This window comes from Meriones unguiculatus, chromosome 20, assembly GCF_030254825.1.
Source record: "Meriones unguiculatus strain TT.TT164.6M chromosome 20, Bangor_MerUng_6.1, whole genome shotgun sequence".
NCBI classification, from domain to species: Eukaryota; Metazoa; Chordata; class Mammalia; order Rodentia; family Muridae; genus Meriones; species Meriones unguiculatus.
In genome coordinates this window covers 1,218,405-1,231,339 of record NC_083367.1, presented here as the reverse complement: position 1 = coordinate 1,231,339, position 12,935 = coordinate 1,218,405, and positions in this window count along the sequence as shown.

Sequence of the window (12,935 nt, the reverse complement as noted above, 5' to 3'; positions counted from 1 at the left end):
AATTGCTCTGGAGTCATTTCGTTGCGAGCGGGTTTTTAAGTGCTCTGGAGTCACTTCGTTGCAAGCGGGTTTTTAATTGCTCTGTAGTCACTTCGTTGCAAGCGGGTTTTTAAGTGTTCTGGAGTCATTTCGTTGCAAGCGGGTTTTTAAGTGCTCTGGAGTCATTTCGTTGCAAGCGGGTTTTTAAGTGCTCTGGAGTCATTTCCTTGCAAGCGGGTTTTTAAGTGTTCTGGAGTCATTTCGTTGCAAGCGGGTTTTTAAGTGCTCTGGAGTCATTTCGTTGCAAGCGGGTTTTTAAGTGTTCTGGAGTCATTTCGTTGCGAGCGGGTTTTTAAGTGCTCTGGAGTCATTTCGTTGCAAGCGGGTTTTTAATTGCTCTGGAGTCATTTCGTTGCGAGCGGGTTTTTAAGTGCTCTGGAGTCACTTCGTTGCAAGCGGGTTTTTAATTGCTCTGTAGTCACTTCGTTGCAAGCGGGTTTTTAAGTGTTCTGGAGTCATTTCGTTGCAAGCGGGTTTTTAAGTGCTCTGGAGTCATTTCGTTGCAAGCGGGTTTTTAAGTGCTCTGGAGTCATTTCGTTGCAAGCGGGTTTTTAAGTGTTCTGGAGTCATTTCGTTGCAAGCGGGTTTTTAAGTGCTCTGGAGTCATTTCGTTGCAAGCGGGTTTTTAAGTGCTCTGGAGTCATTTCGTTGCAAGCGGGTTTTTAATTGCTCTGGAGTCATTTCGTTGTAAGCGGGTTTTTAAGTGCTCTGGAGTCATTTCGTTGCGAGCGGGTTTTTAAGTGCTCTGGAGTCATTTCGTTGCGAGCGGGTTTTTAAGTGCTCTGAGCGGGTTTTTAATTGCTCTGGAGTCATTTCGTTGCGAGCGGGTTTTTAATTGCTCTGGAGTCATTTCGTTGCAAGCGGGTTTTTAAGTGTTCTGGAGTCATTTCGTTGCAAGCGGGTTTTTAAGTGCTCTGGAGTCATTTCGTTGCGAGCGGGTTTTTAAGTGCTCTGGAGTCATTTCGTTGCAAGCGGGTTTTTAAGTGTTCTGGAGTCATTTCGTTGCAAGCGGGTTTTTAAGTGCTCTGGAGTCATTTCGTTGCAAGCGGGTTTTTACGTGCTCTGGAGTCATTTCGTTGCAAGCGGGTTTTTAAGTGCTCTGGAGTCATTTCGTTGCAAGCGGGTTTTTAAGTGCTCTGGAGTCATTTCGTTGCAAGCGGGTTTTTAAGTGCTCTGGAGTCATTTCGTTGCAAGCGGGTTTTTAAGTGCTCTGGAGTCATTTCGTTGCAAGCGGGTTTTTAAGTGCTCTGGAGTCATTTCGTTGCAAGCGGGTTTTTAAGTGCTCTGGAGTCATTTCGTTGCAAGCGGGTTTTTAAGTGCTGTGGAGTCATTTCGTTGCAAGCGGGTTTTTAAGTGCTCTGGAGTCATTTCGTTGCAAGCGGGTTTTTAAGTGCTCTGGAGTCATTTCGTTGCAAGCTGGTTTTTAAGTGCTCTGAAGGCATTTCGTTGCAAGCGGGTTTTTAAGTGCTCTGGAGTCATTTCGTTGCAAGCGGGTTTTTAAGTGCTCTGGAGTCATTTCGTTGCAAGCGGGTTTTTAAGTGCTCTGGAGTCATTTCGTTGCAAGCGGGTTTTTAAGTGTTCAGGAGTCATTTCGTTGCAAGCGGGTTTTTAAGTGCTCTGGAGTCATTTCGTTGCAAGCGGGTTTTTAAGTGCTCTGGAGTCATTTCGTTGCAAGCGGGTTTTTAAGTGCTCTGGAGTCTCTTTTTTAAGTGCTCTGAAGGCATTTCGTTGCAAGCGGGTTTTTAAGTGCTCTGGAGTCATTTCGTTGCAAGCGGGTTTTTAAGTGTTCTGGAGTCACTTCGTTGCAAGCGGGATTTTAAGTGCTCTGGAGTCATTTCGTTGCAAGCGGGTTTTTAATTGCTGTGGAGTCATTTCGTTGTAAGCGGGTTTTTAAGTGCTCTGGAGTCATTTCGTTGCAAGCGGGTTTTTAAGTGTTCTGGAGTCATTTTGTTGCGAGCGGGTTTTTAAGTGCTCTGGAGTCATTTCGTTGCGAGCGGGTTTTTAATTGCTCTGGAGTCATTTCGTTGCGAGCGGGTTTTTAAGTGTTCTGGAGTCATTTCGTTGCAAGCGGGTTTTTAAGTGCTCTGGAGTCATTTCGTTGCAAGCGGGTTTTTAAGTGCTCTGGAGTCATTTCATTGCAAGCGGGTTTTTACATACTTCTCAGACATTTCACTGGAAGCGGGTTTTTTAAGTGCTCTGGAGTCATTTCGTTGCAAGCGGGTTTTTAAGTACTCTGGAGTCATTTCATTGCAAGCGGGTTTTTACATACTTCTCAGACATTTCACTGGAAGCGGGTTTTTTAAGTGCTCTGGAGTCATTTCGTTGCAAGCGGGTTTTTAAGTACTCTGGAGTCATTTCTTTGCAAGCGGGTTTTTAAGTGCTCTGGAGTCATTTCGTTGCAAGCGGGTTTTTAAGTGCTCTGAAGGCATTTTGTTGCAAGCGGGTTTTTAAGTGCTCTGGAGTCATTTCGTTGCAAGCGGGTTTTTAAGTGTTCTGGAGTCATTTCGTTGCAAGCGGGATTTTAAGTGCTCTGGAGTCATTTCGTTGCAAGCGGGTTTTTAATTGCTCTGGAGTCATTTCGTTGCAAGCGGGTTTTTAAGTGCTCTGGAGTCATTTCGTTGCAAGCGGGTTTTTAAGTGTTCTGGAGTCATTTCGTTGCGAGCGGGTTTTTAAGTGCTCTGGAGTCATTTCGTTGCAAGCGGGTTTTTAATTGCTCTGGAGTCATTTCGTTGCGAGCGGGTTTTTAAGTGCTCTGGAGTCATTTCGTTGCAAGCGGGTTTTTAATTGCTCTGGAGTCATTTCGTTGCAAGCGGGTTTTTAAGTGTTCTGGAGTCATTTCGTTGCAAGCGGGTTTTTAAGTGTTCTGGAGTCATTTCGTTGCAAGCGGGTTTTTAAGTGCTCTGGAGTCATTTCGTTGCAAGCGGGTTTTTAAGTGCTCTGGAGTCATTTCGTTGCGAGCGGGTTTTTAAGTGTTCTGGAGTCATTTCGTTGCGAGCGGGTTTTTAAGTGCTCTGGAGTCATTTCGTTGCAAGCGGGTTTTTAATTGCTCTGGAGTCATTTCGTTGCGAGCGGGTTTTTAAGTGCTCTGGAGTCACTTCGTTGCAAGCGGGTTTTTAATTGCTCTGGAGTCACTTCGTTGCAAGCGGGTTTTTAAGTGTTCTGGAGTCATTTCGTTGCAAGCGGGTTTTTAAGTGCTCTGGAGTCATTTCGTTGCAAGCGGGTTTTTAAGTGCTCTGGAGTCATTTCGTTGCAAGTGGGTTTTTAAGTGTTCTGGAGTCATTTCGTTGCAAGCGGGTTTTTAAGTGCTCTGGAGTCATTTCGTTGCAACCGGGTTTTTAAGTGCTCTGGAGTCATTTCGTTGCAAGCGGGTTTTTAAGTGCTCTGGAGTCATTTCGTTGCAAGCGGGTTTTTAAGTGCTCTGGAGTCATTTCGTTGCAAGCGGGTTTTTAAGTGCTCTGGAGTCATTTCGTTGCAAGCGGGTTTTTAAGTGCTCTGGAGTCATTTCGTTGCAAGCGGGTTTTTAAGTGCTCTGGAGTCATTTCGTTGCAAGCGGGTTTTTAAGTGCTCTGGAGTCATTTCGTTGCAAGCGGGTTTTTAAGTGCTCTGAAGGCATTTCGTTGTAAGCGGGTTTTTACGTGCTCTGGAGTCATTTCGTTGCAAGCGGGTTTTTACGTGCTCTGGAGTCATTTCATTGCAAGCGGGTTTTTACATACTTCTCAGACATTTCACTGGAAGCGGGTTTTTTAAGTGCTCTGGAGTCATTTCGTTGCAAGCGGGTTTTTAAGTACTCTGGAGTCATTTCATTGCAAGCGGGTTTTTACATACTTCTCAGACATTTCACTGGAAGCGGGTTTTTTAAGTGCTCTGGAGTCATTTCGTTGCAAGCGGGTTTTTAAGTACTCTGGAGTCATTTCGTTGCAAGCGGGTTTTTAAGTGCTCTGGATTCATTTCGTTGCAAGCGGGTTTTTAAGTGCTCTGAAGGCATTTCGTTGCAAGCGGGTTTTTAAGTGCTCTGGAGTCATTTCGTTGCAAGCGGGATTTTAAGTGCTCTGGAGTCATTTCGTTGCAAGCGGGTTTTTAATTGCTCTGGAGTCATTTCGTTGTAAGCGGGTTTTTATGTGCTCTGGAGTCATTTCGTTGCAAGCGGGTTTTTAAGTGTTCTGGAGTCATTTCGTTGCGAGCGGGTTTTTAAGTGCTCTGGAGTCATTTCGTTGCAAGCGGGTTTTTAATTGCTCTGGAGTCATTTCGTTGCGAGCGGGTTTTTAAGTGCTCTGGAGTCATTTCGTTGCAAGCGGGTTTTTAATTGCTTTGGAGTCATTTCGTTGCAAGCGGGTTTTTAAGTGTTCTGGAGTCATTTCGTTGCAAGCGGGTTTTTAAGTGCTCTGGAGTCATTTCGTTGCAAGCGGGTTTTTAAGTGCTCTGGAGTCATTTCGTTGCAAGCGGGTTTTTAAGTGTTCTGGAGTCATTTCGTTGCAAGCGGGTTTTTAAGTGCTCTGGAGTCATTTCGTTGCAAGCGGGTTTTTAAGTGCTCTGGAGTCATTTCGTTGCAAGCGGGTTTTTAATTGCTCTGGAGTCATTTCGTTGCAAGCGGGTTTTTAAGTGCTCTGGAGTCATTTCGTTGCAAGCGGGTTTTTAAGTGCTCTGGAGCCATTTCGTTGCGAGCGGGTTTTTAAGTGCTCTGGAGTCATTTCGTTGCGAGCGGGTTTTTAATTGCTCTGGAGTCATTTCGTTGCGAGCGGGTTTTTAAGTGCTCTGGAGTCATTTCGTTGCAAGCGGGTTTTTAATTGCTCTGGAGTCATTTCGTTGCGAGCGGGTTTTTAAGTGTTCTGGAGTCATTTCTTTGCAAGCGGGTTTTTAAGTGCTCTGGAGTCATTTCGTTGCAAGCGGGTTTTTAAGTGCTCTGGAGTCATTTCGTTGCAAGCGGGTTTTTAAGTGCTCTGGAGTCATTTCGTTGCAAGCGGGTTTTTAAGTGCTCTGGAGTCATTTCGTTGCAAGCGGGTTTTTAATTGCTCTGGAGTCATTTCGTTGCGAGCAGGTTTTTAAGTGCTCTGGAGTCATTTCGTTGCAAGCGGGTTTTTAATTGCTCTGGAGTCATTTCGTTGCAAGCGGGTTTTTAAGTGTTCTGGAGTCATTTCGTTGCAAGCGGGTTTTTAAGTGCTCTGGAGTCATTTCGTTGCAAGTGGGTTTTTAAGTGCTCTGGAGTCATTTCGTTGCAAGCGGGTTTTTAAGTGTTCTGGAGTCATTTCGTTGCAAGCGGGTTTTTAAGTACTCTGGAGTCATTTCGTTGCAAGCGGGTTTTTAAGTGCTCTGGAGTCATTTCGTTGCAAGCGGGTTTATAAGTGCTCTGGAGTCATTTCGTTGCAAGCGGGTTTTTAAGTGCTCTGGAGTCATTTCGTTGCAAGCGGGTTTTTACGTGCTCTGGAGTCATTTCGTTGCAAGCGGGTTTTTAAGTGCTCTGGAGTCATTTCGTTGCAAGCGGGTTTTTAAGTGCTCTGGAGTCATTTCGTTGCAAGCGGGTTTTTAAGTGCTCTGGAGTCATTTCGTTGCAAGCGGGTTTTTAAGTGCTCTGGAGTCATTTCGTTGCAAGCGGGTTTTTAAGTGCTCTGGAGTCATTTCGTTGCAAGCGGGTTTTTAAGTGCTCTGGAGTCATTTCGTTGCAAGCGGGTTTTTAAGTGCTCTGGAGTCATTTCGTTGCAATCGGGTTTTTAAGTGCTCTGGAGTCATTTCGTTGCAAGCGGGTTTTTAAGTGCTCTGGAGTCATTTCGTTGCAAGCGGGTTTTTAAGTGCTCTGGAGTCATTTCGTTGCAAGCGGGTTTTTAAGTGCTCTGGAGTCATTTCGTTGCAAGCGGGTTTTTAAGTGCTCTGAAGGCATTTCGTTGTAAGCGGGTTTTTACATGCTCTGGAGTCATTTCGTTGCAAGCGGGTTTTTACGTGCTCCGGAGTCATTTCATTGCAAGCGGGTTTTTACATACTTCTCAGACATTTCACTGGAAGCGGGTTTTTTAAGTGCTCTGGAGTCATTTCGTTGCAAGCGGGTTTTTAAGTACTCTGGAGTCATTTCATTGCAAGCGGGTTTTTACATACTTCTCAGACATTTCACTGGAAGCGGGTTTTTTAAGTGCTCTGGAGTCATTTCGTTGCAAGCGGGTTTTTAAGTACTCTGGAGTCATTTCTTTGCAAGCGGGTTTTTAAGTGCTCTGGAGTCATTTCGTTGCAAGCGGGTTTTTAAGTGCTCTGAAGGCATTTCGTTGCAAGCGGGTTTTTAAGTGCTCTGGAGTCATTTCGTTGCAAGCGGGTTTTTAAGTGCTCTGGAGTCATTTCGTTGCAAGCGGGATTTTAAGTGCTCTGGAGTCATTTCGTTGCAAGCGGGTTTTTAATTGCTCTGGAGTCATTTCGTTGCAAGCGGGTTTTTAAGTGCTCTGGAGTCATTTCGTTGCAAGCGGGTTTTTAAGTGTTCTGGAGTCATTTCGTTGCGAGCGGGTTTTTAAGTGCTCTGGAGTCATTTCGTTGCAAGCGGGTTTTTAATTGCTCTGGAGTCATTTCGTTGCGAGCGGGTTTTTAAGTGCTCTGGAGTCATTTCGTTGCAAGCGGGTTTTTAATTGCTCTGGAGTCATTTCGTTGCAAGCGGGTTTTTAAGTGTTCTGGAGTCATTTCGTTGCAAGCGGGTTTTTAAGTGCTCTGGAGTCATTTCGTTGCAAGCGGGTTTTTAAGTGCTCTGGAGTCATTTCGTTGCAAGCGGGTTTTTAAGTGTTCTGGAGTCATTTCGTTGCGAGCGGGTTTTTAAGTGCTCTGGAGTCATTTCGTTGCAAGCGGGTTTTTAATTGCTCTGGAGTCATTTCGTTGCGAGCGGGTTTTTAAGTGCTCTGGAGTCACTTCGTTGCAAGCGGGTTTTTAATTGCTCTGTAGTCACTTCGTTGCAAGCGGGTTTTTAAGTGTTCTGGAGTCATTTCGTTGCAAGCGGGTTTTTAAGTGCTCTGGAGTCATTTCGTTGCAAGCGGGTTTTTAAGTGCTCTGGAGTCATTTCCTTGCAAGCGGGTTTTTAAGTGTTCTGGAGTCATTTCGTTGCAAGCGGGTTTTTAAGTGCTCTGGAGTCATTTCGTTGCAAGCGGGTTTTTAAGTGTTCTGGAGTCATTTCGTTGCGAGCGGGTTTTTAAGTGCTCTGGAGTCATTTCGTTGCAAGCGGGTTTTTAATTGCTCTGGAGTCATTTCGTTGCGAGCGGGTTTTTAAGTGCTCTGGAGTCACTTCGTTGCAAGCGGGTTTTTAATTGCTCTGTAGTCACTTCGTTGCAAGCGGGTTTTTAAGTGTTCTGGAGTCATTTCGTTGCAAGCGGGTTTTTAAGTGCTCTGGAGTCATTTCGTTGCAAGCGGGTTTTTAAGTGCTCTGGAGTCATTTCGTTGCAAGCGGGTTTTTAAGTGTTCTGGAGTCATTTCGTTGCAAGCGGGTTTTTAAGTGCTCTGGAGTCATTTCGTTGCAAGCGGGTTTTTAAGTGCTCTGGAGTCATTTCGTTGCAAGCGGGTTTTTAATTGCTCTGGAGTCATTTCGTTGTAAGCGGGTTTTTAAGTGCTCTGGAGTCATTTCGTTGCGAGCGGGTTTTTAAGTGCTCTGGAGTCATTTCGTTGCGAGCGGGTTTTTAAGTGCTCTGAGCGGGTTTTTAATTGCTCTGGAGTCATTTCGTTGCGAGCGGGTTTTTAATTGCTCTGGAGTCATTTCGTTGCAAGCGGGTTTTTAAGTGTTCTGGAGTCATTTCGTTGCAAGCGGGTTTTTAAGTGCTCTGGAGTCATTTCGTTGCGAGCGGGTTTTTAAGTGCTCTGGAGTCATTTCGTTGCAAGCGGGTTTTTAAGTGTTCTGGAGTCATTTCGTTGCAAGCGGGTTTTTAAGTGCTCTGGAGTCATTTCGTTGCAAGCGGGTTTTTACGTGCTCTGGAGTCATTTCGTTGCAAGCGGGTTTTTAAGTGCTCTGGAGTCATTTCGTTGCAAGCGGGTTTTTAAGTGCTCTGGAGTCATTTCGTTGCAAGCGGGTTTTTAAGTGCTCTGGAGTCATTTCGTTGCAAGCGGGTTTTTAAGTGCTCTGGAGTCATTTCGTTGCAAGCGGGTTTTTAAGTGCTCTGGAGTCATTTCGTTGCAAGCGGGTTTTTAAGTGCTCTGGAGTCATTTCGTTGCAAGCGGGTTTTTAAGTGCTGTGGAGTCATTTCGTTGCAAGCGGGTTTTTAAGTGCTCTGGAGTCATTTCGTTGCAAGCGGGTTTTTAAGTGCTCTGGAGTCATTTCGTTGCAAGCTGGTTTTTAAGTGCTCTGAAGGCATTTCGTTGCAAGCGGGTTTTTAAGTGCTCTGGAGTCATTTCGTTGCAAGCGGGTTTTTAAGTGCTCTGGAGTCATTTCGTTGCAAGCGGGTTTTTAAGTGCTCTGGAGTCATTTCGTTGCAAGCGGGTTTTTAAGTGTTCAGGAGTCATTTCGTTGCAAGCGGGTTTTTAAGTGCTCTGGAGTCATTTCGTTGCAAGCGGGTTTTTAAGTGCTCTGGAGTCATTTCGTTGCAAGCGGGTTTTTAAGTGCTCTGGAGTCTCTTTTTTAAGTGCTCTGAAGGCATTTCGTTGCAAGCGGGTTTTTAAGTGCTCTGGAGTCATTTCGTTGCAAGCGGGTTTTTAAGTGTTCTGGAGTCACTTCGTTGCAAGCGGGATTTTAAGTGCTCTGGAGTCATTTCGTTGCAAGCGGGTTTTTAATTGCTGTGGAGTCATTTCGTTGTAAGCGGGTTTTTAAGTGCTCTGGAGTCATTTCGTTGCAAGCGGGTTTTTAAGTGTTCTGGAGTCATTTTGTTGCGAGCGGGTTTTTAAGTGCTCTGGAGTCATTTCGTTGCGAGCGGGTTTTTAATTGCTCTGGAGTCATTTCGTTGCGAGCGGGTTTTTAAGTGTTCTGGAGTCATTTCGTTGCAAGCGGGTTTTTAAGTGCTCTGGAGTCATTTCGTTGCAAGCGGGTTTTTAAGTGCTCTGGAGTCATTTCATTGCAAGCGGGTTTTTACATACTTCTCAGACATTTCACTGGAAGCGGGTTTTTTAAGTGCTCTGGAGTCATTTCGTTGCAAGCGGGTTTTTAAGTACTCTGGAGTCATTTCATTGCAAGCGGGTTTTTACATACTTCTCAGACATTTCACTGGAAGCGGGTTTTTTAAGTGCTCTGGAGTCATTTCGTTGCAAGCGGGTTTTTAAGTACTCTGGAGTCATTTCTTTGCAAGCGGGTTTTTAAGTGCTCTGGAGTCATTTCGTTGCAAGCGGGTTTTTAAGTGCTCTGAAGGCATTTTGTTGCAAGCGGGTTTTTAAGTGCTCTGGAGTCATTTCGTTGCAAGCGGGTTTTTAAGTGTTCTGGAGTCATTTCGTTGCAAGCGGGATTTTAAGTGCTCTGGAGTCATTTCGTTGCAAGCGGGTTTTTAATTGCTCTGGAGTCATTTCGTTGCAAGCGGGTTTTTAAGTGCTCTGGAGTCATTTCGTTGCAAGCGGGTTTTTAAGTGTTCTGGAGTCATTTCGTTGCGAGCGGGTTTTTAAGTGCTCTGGAGTCATTTCGTTGCAAGCGGGTTTTTAATTGCTCTGGAGTCATTTCGTTGCGAGCGGGTTTTTAAGTGCTCTGGAGTCATTTCGTTGCAAGCGGGTTTTTAATTGCTCTGGAGTCATTTCGTTGCAAGCGGGTTTTTAAGTGTTCTGGAGTCATTTCGTTGCAAGCGGGTTTTTAAGTGTTCTGGAGTCATTTCGTTGCAAGCGGGTTTTTAAGTGCTCTGGAGTCATTTCGTTGCAAGCGGGTTTTTAAGTGCTCTGGAGTCATTTCGTTGCGAGCGGGTTTTTAAGTGTTCTGGAGTCATTTCGTTGCGAGCGGGTTTTTAAGTGCTCTGGAGTCATTTCGTTGCAAGCGGGTTTTTAATTGCTCTGGAGTCATTTCGTTGCGAGCGGGTTTTTAAGTGCTCTGGAGTCACTTCGTTGCAAGCGGGTTTTTAATTGCTCTGGAGTCACTTCGTTGCAAGCGGGTTTTTAAGTGTTCTGGAGTCATTTCGTTGCAAGCGGGTTTTTAAGTGCTCTGGAGTCATTTCGTTGCAAGCGGGTTTTTAAGTGCTCTGGAGTCATTTCGTTGCAAGTGGGTTTTTAAGTGTTCTGGAGTCATTTCGTTGCAAGCGGGTTTTTAAGTGCTCTGGAGTCATTTCGTTGCAACCGGGTTTTTAAGTGCTCTGGAGTCATTTCGTTGCAAGCGGGTTTTTAATTGCTCTGGAGTCATTTCGTTGTAAGCGGGTTTTTAAGTGCTCTGGAGTCATTTCGTTGCGAGCGGGTTTTTAAGTGCTCTGGAGTCATTTCGTTGCGAGCGGGTTTTTAAGTGCTCTGGAGTCATTTCGTTGCGAGCGGGTTTTTAATTGCTCTGGAGTCATTTCGTTGCGAGCAGGTTTTTAAGTGCTCTGGAGTCATTTCGTTGCAAGCGGGTTTTTAATTGCTCTGGAGTCATTTCGTTGCAAGCGGGTTTTTAAGTGTTCTGGAGTCATTTCGTTGCAAGCGGGTTTTTAAGTGCTCTGGAGTCATTTCGTTGCAAGCGGGTTTTTAAGTGCTCTGGAGTCATTTCGTTGCAAGCGGGTTTTTAAGTGCTCTGGAGTCATTTCGTTGCAAGCGGGTTTTTAAGTGCTCTGGAGTCATTTCGTTGCAAGCGGGTTTTTAATTGCTCTGGAGTCATTTCGTTGCGAGCGGGTTTTTAAGTGCTCTGGAGTCATTTCGTTGCAAGCGGGTTTTTAATTGCTCTGGAGTCATTTCGTTGCAAGCGGGTTTTTAAGTGTTCTGGAGTCATTTCGTTGCAAGCGGGTTTTTAAGTGCTCTGGAGTCATTTCGTTGCAAGCGGGTTTTTAAGTGCTCTGGAGTCATTTCGTTGCAAGCGGGTTTTTAAGTGTTCTGGAGTCATTTCGTTGCAAGCGGGTTTTTAAGTGCTCTGGAGTCATTTCGTTGCAAGCGGGTTTTTACGTGCTCTGGAGTCATTTCGTTGCAAGCGGGTTTTTAAGTGCTCTGGAGTCATTTCATTGCAAGCGGGTTTTTAAGTGCTCTGGAGTCATTTCGTTGCAAGCGGGTTTTTAAGTGCTCTGGAGTCATTTCTTTGCAAGCGTGTTTTTAAGTGCTCTGGAGTCATTTCGTTGCAAGCGGGTTTTTAAGTGCTCTGGAGTCATTTCGTTGCAAGCGGGTTTTTAAGTTCTCTGGAGTCATTTCGTTGCAAGCGGGTTTTTAAGTGCTGTGGAGTCATTTCGTTGCAAGCGGGTTTTTAAGTGCTCTGGAGTCATTTCGTTGCAAGCGGGTTTTTAAGTGCTCTGGAGTCATTTCGTTGCAAGCGGGTTTTTAAGTGCTCTGAAGGCATTTCGTTGCAAGCGGGTTTTTAAGTGCTCTGGAGTCATTTCGTTGCAAGCGGGTTTTTAAGTGCTCTGGAGTCATTTCGTTGCAAGCGGGTTTTTAAGTGCTCTGGAGTCATTTCGTTGCAAGCGGGTTTTTAAGTGTTCAGGAGTCATTTCGTTGCAAGCGGGTTTTTAAGTGCTCTGGACTCATTTCGTTGCAAGCGGGTTTTTAAGTGTTCTGGAGTCATTTCGTTGCAAGCGGGTTTTTAAGTGCTCTGGAGTCATTTCGTTGCAAGCGGGTGTTTAAGTGCTCTGGAGTCATTTCGTTGCGAGCGGGTTTTTAAGTGCTCTGGAGTCATTTCGTTGCAAGCGGGTTTTTAAGTGCTCTGGAGTCATTTCGTTGCGAGCGGGTTTTTAATTGCTCTGGAGTCATTTCGTTGCGAGCGGGTTTTTAAGTGTTCTGGAGTCATTTCGTTGCGAGCGGGTTTTTACGTGCTCTGGAGTCATTTCGTTGCAAGCGGGTTTTTAAGTGTTCTGGAGTCATTTCGTTGCAAGCGGGTTTTTAAGTGCTCTGGAGTCATTTCGTTGCAAGCGGGTTTTTAAGTGCTCTGGAGTCATTTCGTTGCAAGCGGGTTTTTAAGTGCTCTGGAGTCATTTCGTTGCGAGCGGGTTTTTAAGTGTTCTGGAGTCATTTCGTTGCGAGCGGGTTTTTACGTGCTCTGGAGTCATTTCGTTGCAAGCGGGTTTTTAAGTGCTCTGGAGTCATTTCGTTGCAAGCGGGTTTTTAAGTGCTCTGGAGTCATTTCGTTGCAAGCGGGTTTTTAAGTGTTCTGGACTCATTTCGTTGCAAGCGGGTTTTTACGTGCTCTGGAGTCATTTCATTGCAAGCGGGTTTTTACATACTTCTCAGACATTTCACTGGAAGCGGGTTTTTTAAGTGCTCTGGAGTCATTTCGTTGCAAGCGGGTTTTTAAATACTCTGGAGTCATTTCGTTGCAAGCGGGTTTTTACATACTTCTCAGACATTTCACTGGAAGCGGGTTTTTTAAGTGCTCTGGAGTCATTTCGTTGCAAGCGGGTTTTTAAGTACTCTGGAGTCATTTCGTTGCAAGCGGGTTTTTAAGTGCTCTGGAGTCATTTCGTTGCAAGCGGGTTTTTAAGTGCTCTGGAGTCATTTCGTTGCAAGCGGGTGTTTAAGTGCTCTGGAGTCATTTCGTTGCGAGCGGGTTTTTAAGTGCTCTGGAGTCATTTCGTTGCGAGCGGGTTATTAATTGCTCTGGAGTCATTTCGTTGCAAGCGGGTTTTTAAGTGTTCTGGAGTCATTTCGTTGCAAGCGGGTTTTTAAGTGCTCTGGAGTCATTTCGTTGCAAGCGGGTTTTTACGTGCTCTGGAGTCATTTCGTTGCAAGCGGGTTTTTAAGTGCTCTGGAGTCATTTCGTTGCAAGCGGGTTTTTAAGTGCTCTGGAGTCATTTCGTTGCAAGCGGGTTTTTAAGTGCTCTGGAGTCATTTGGTTGCAAGCGGGTTTTTAAGTGCTCTGGAGTCATTTCGTTGCAAGCGGGTTT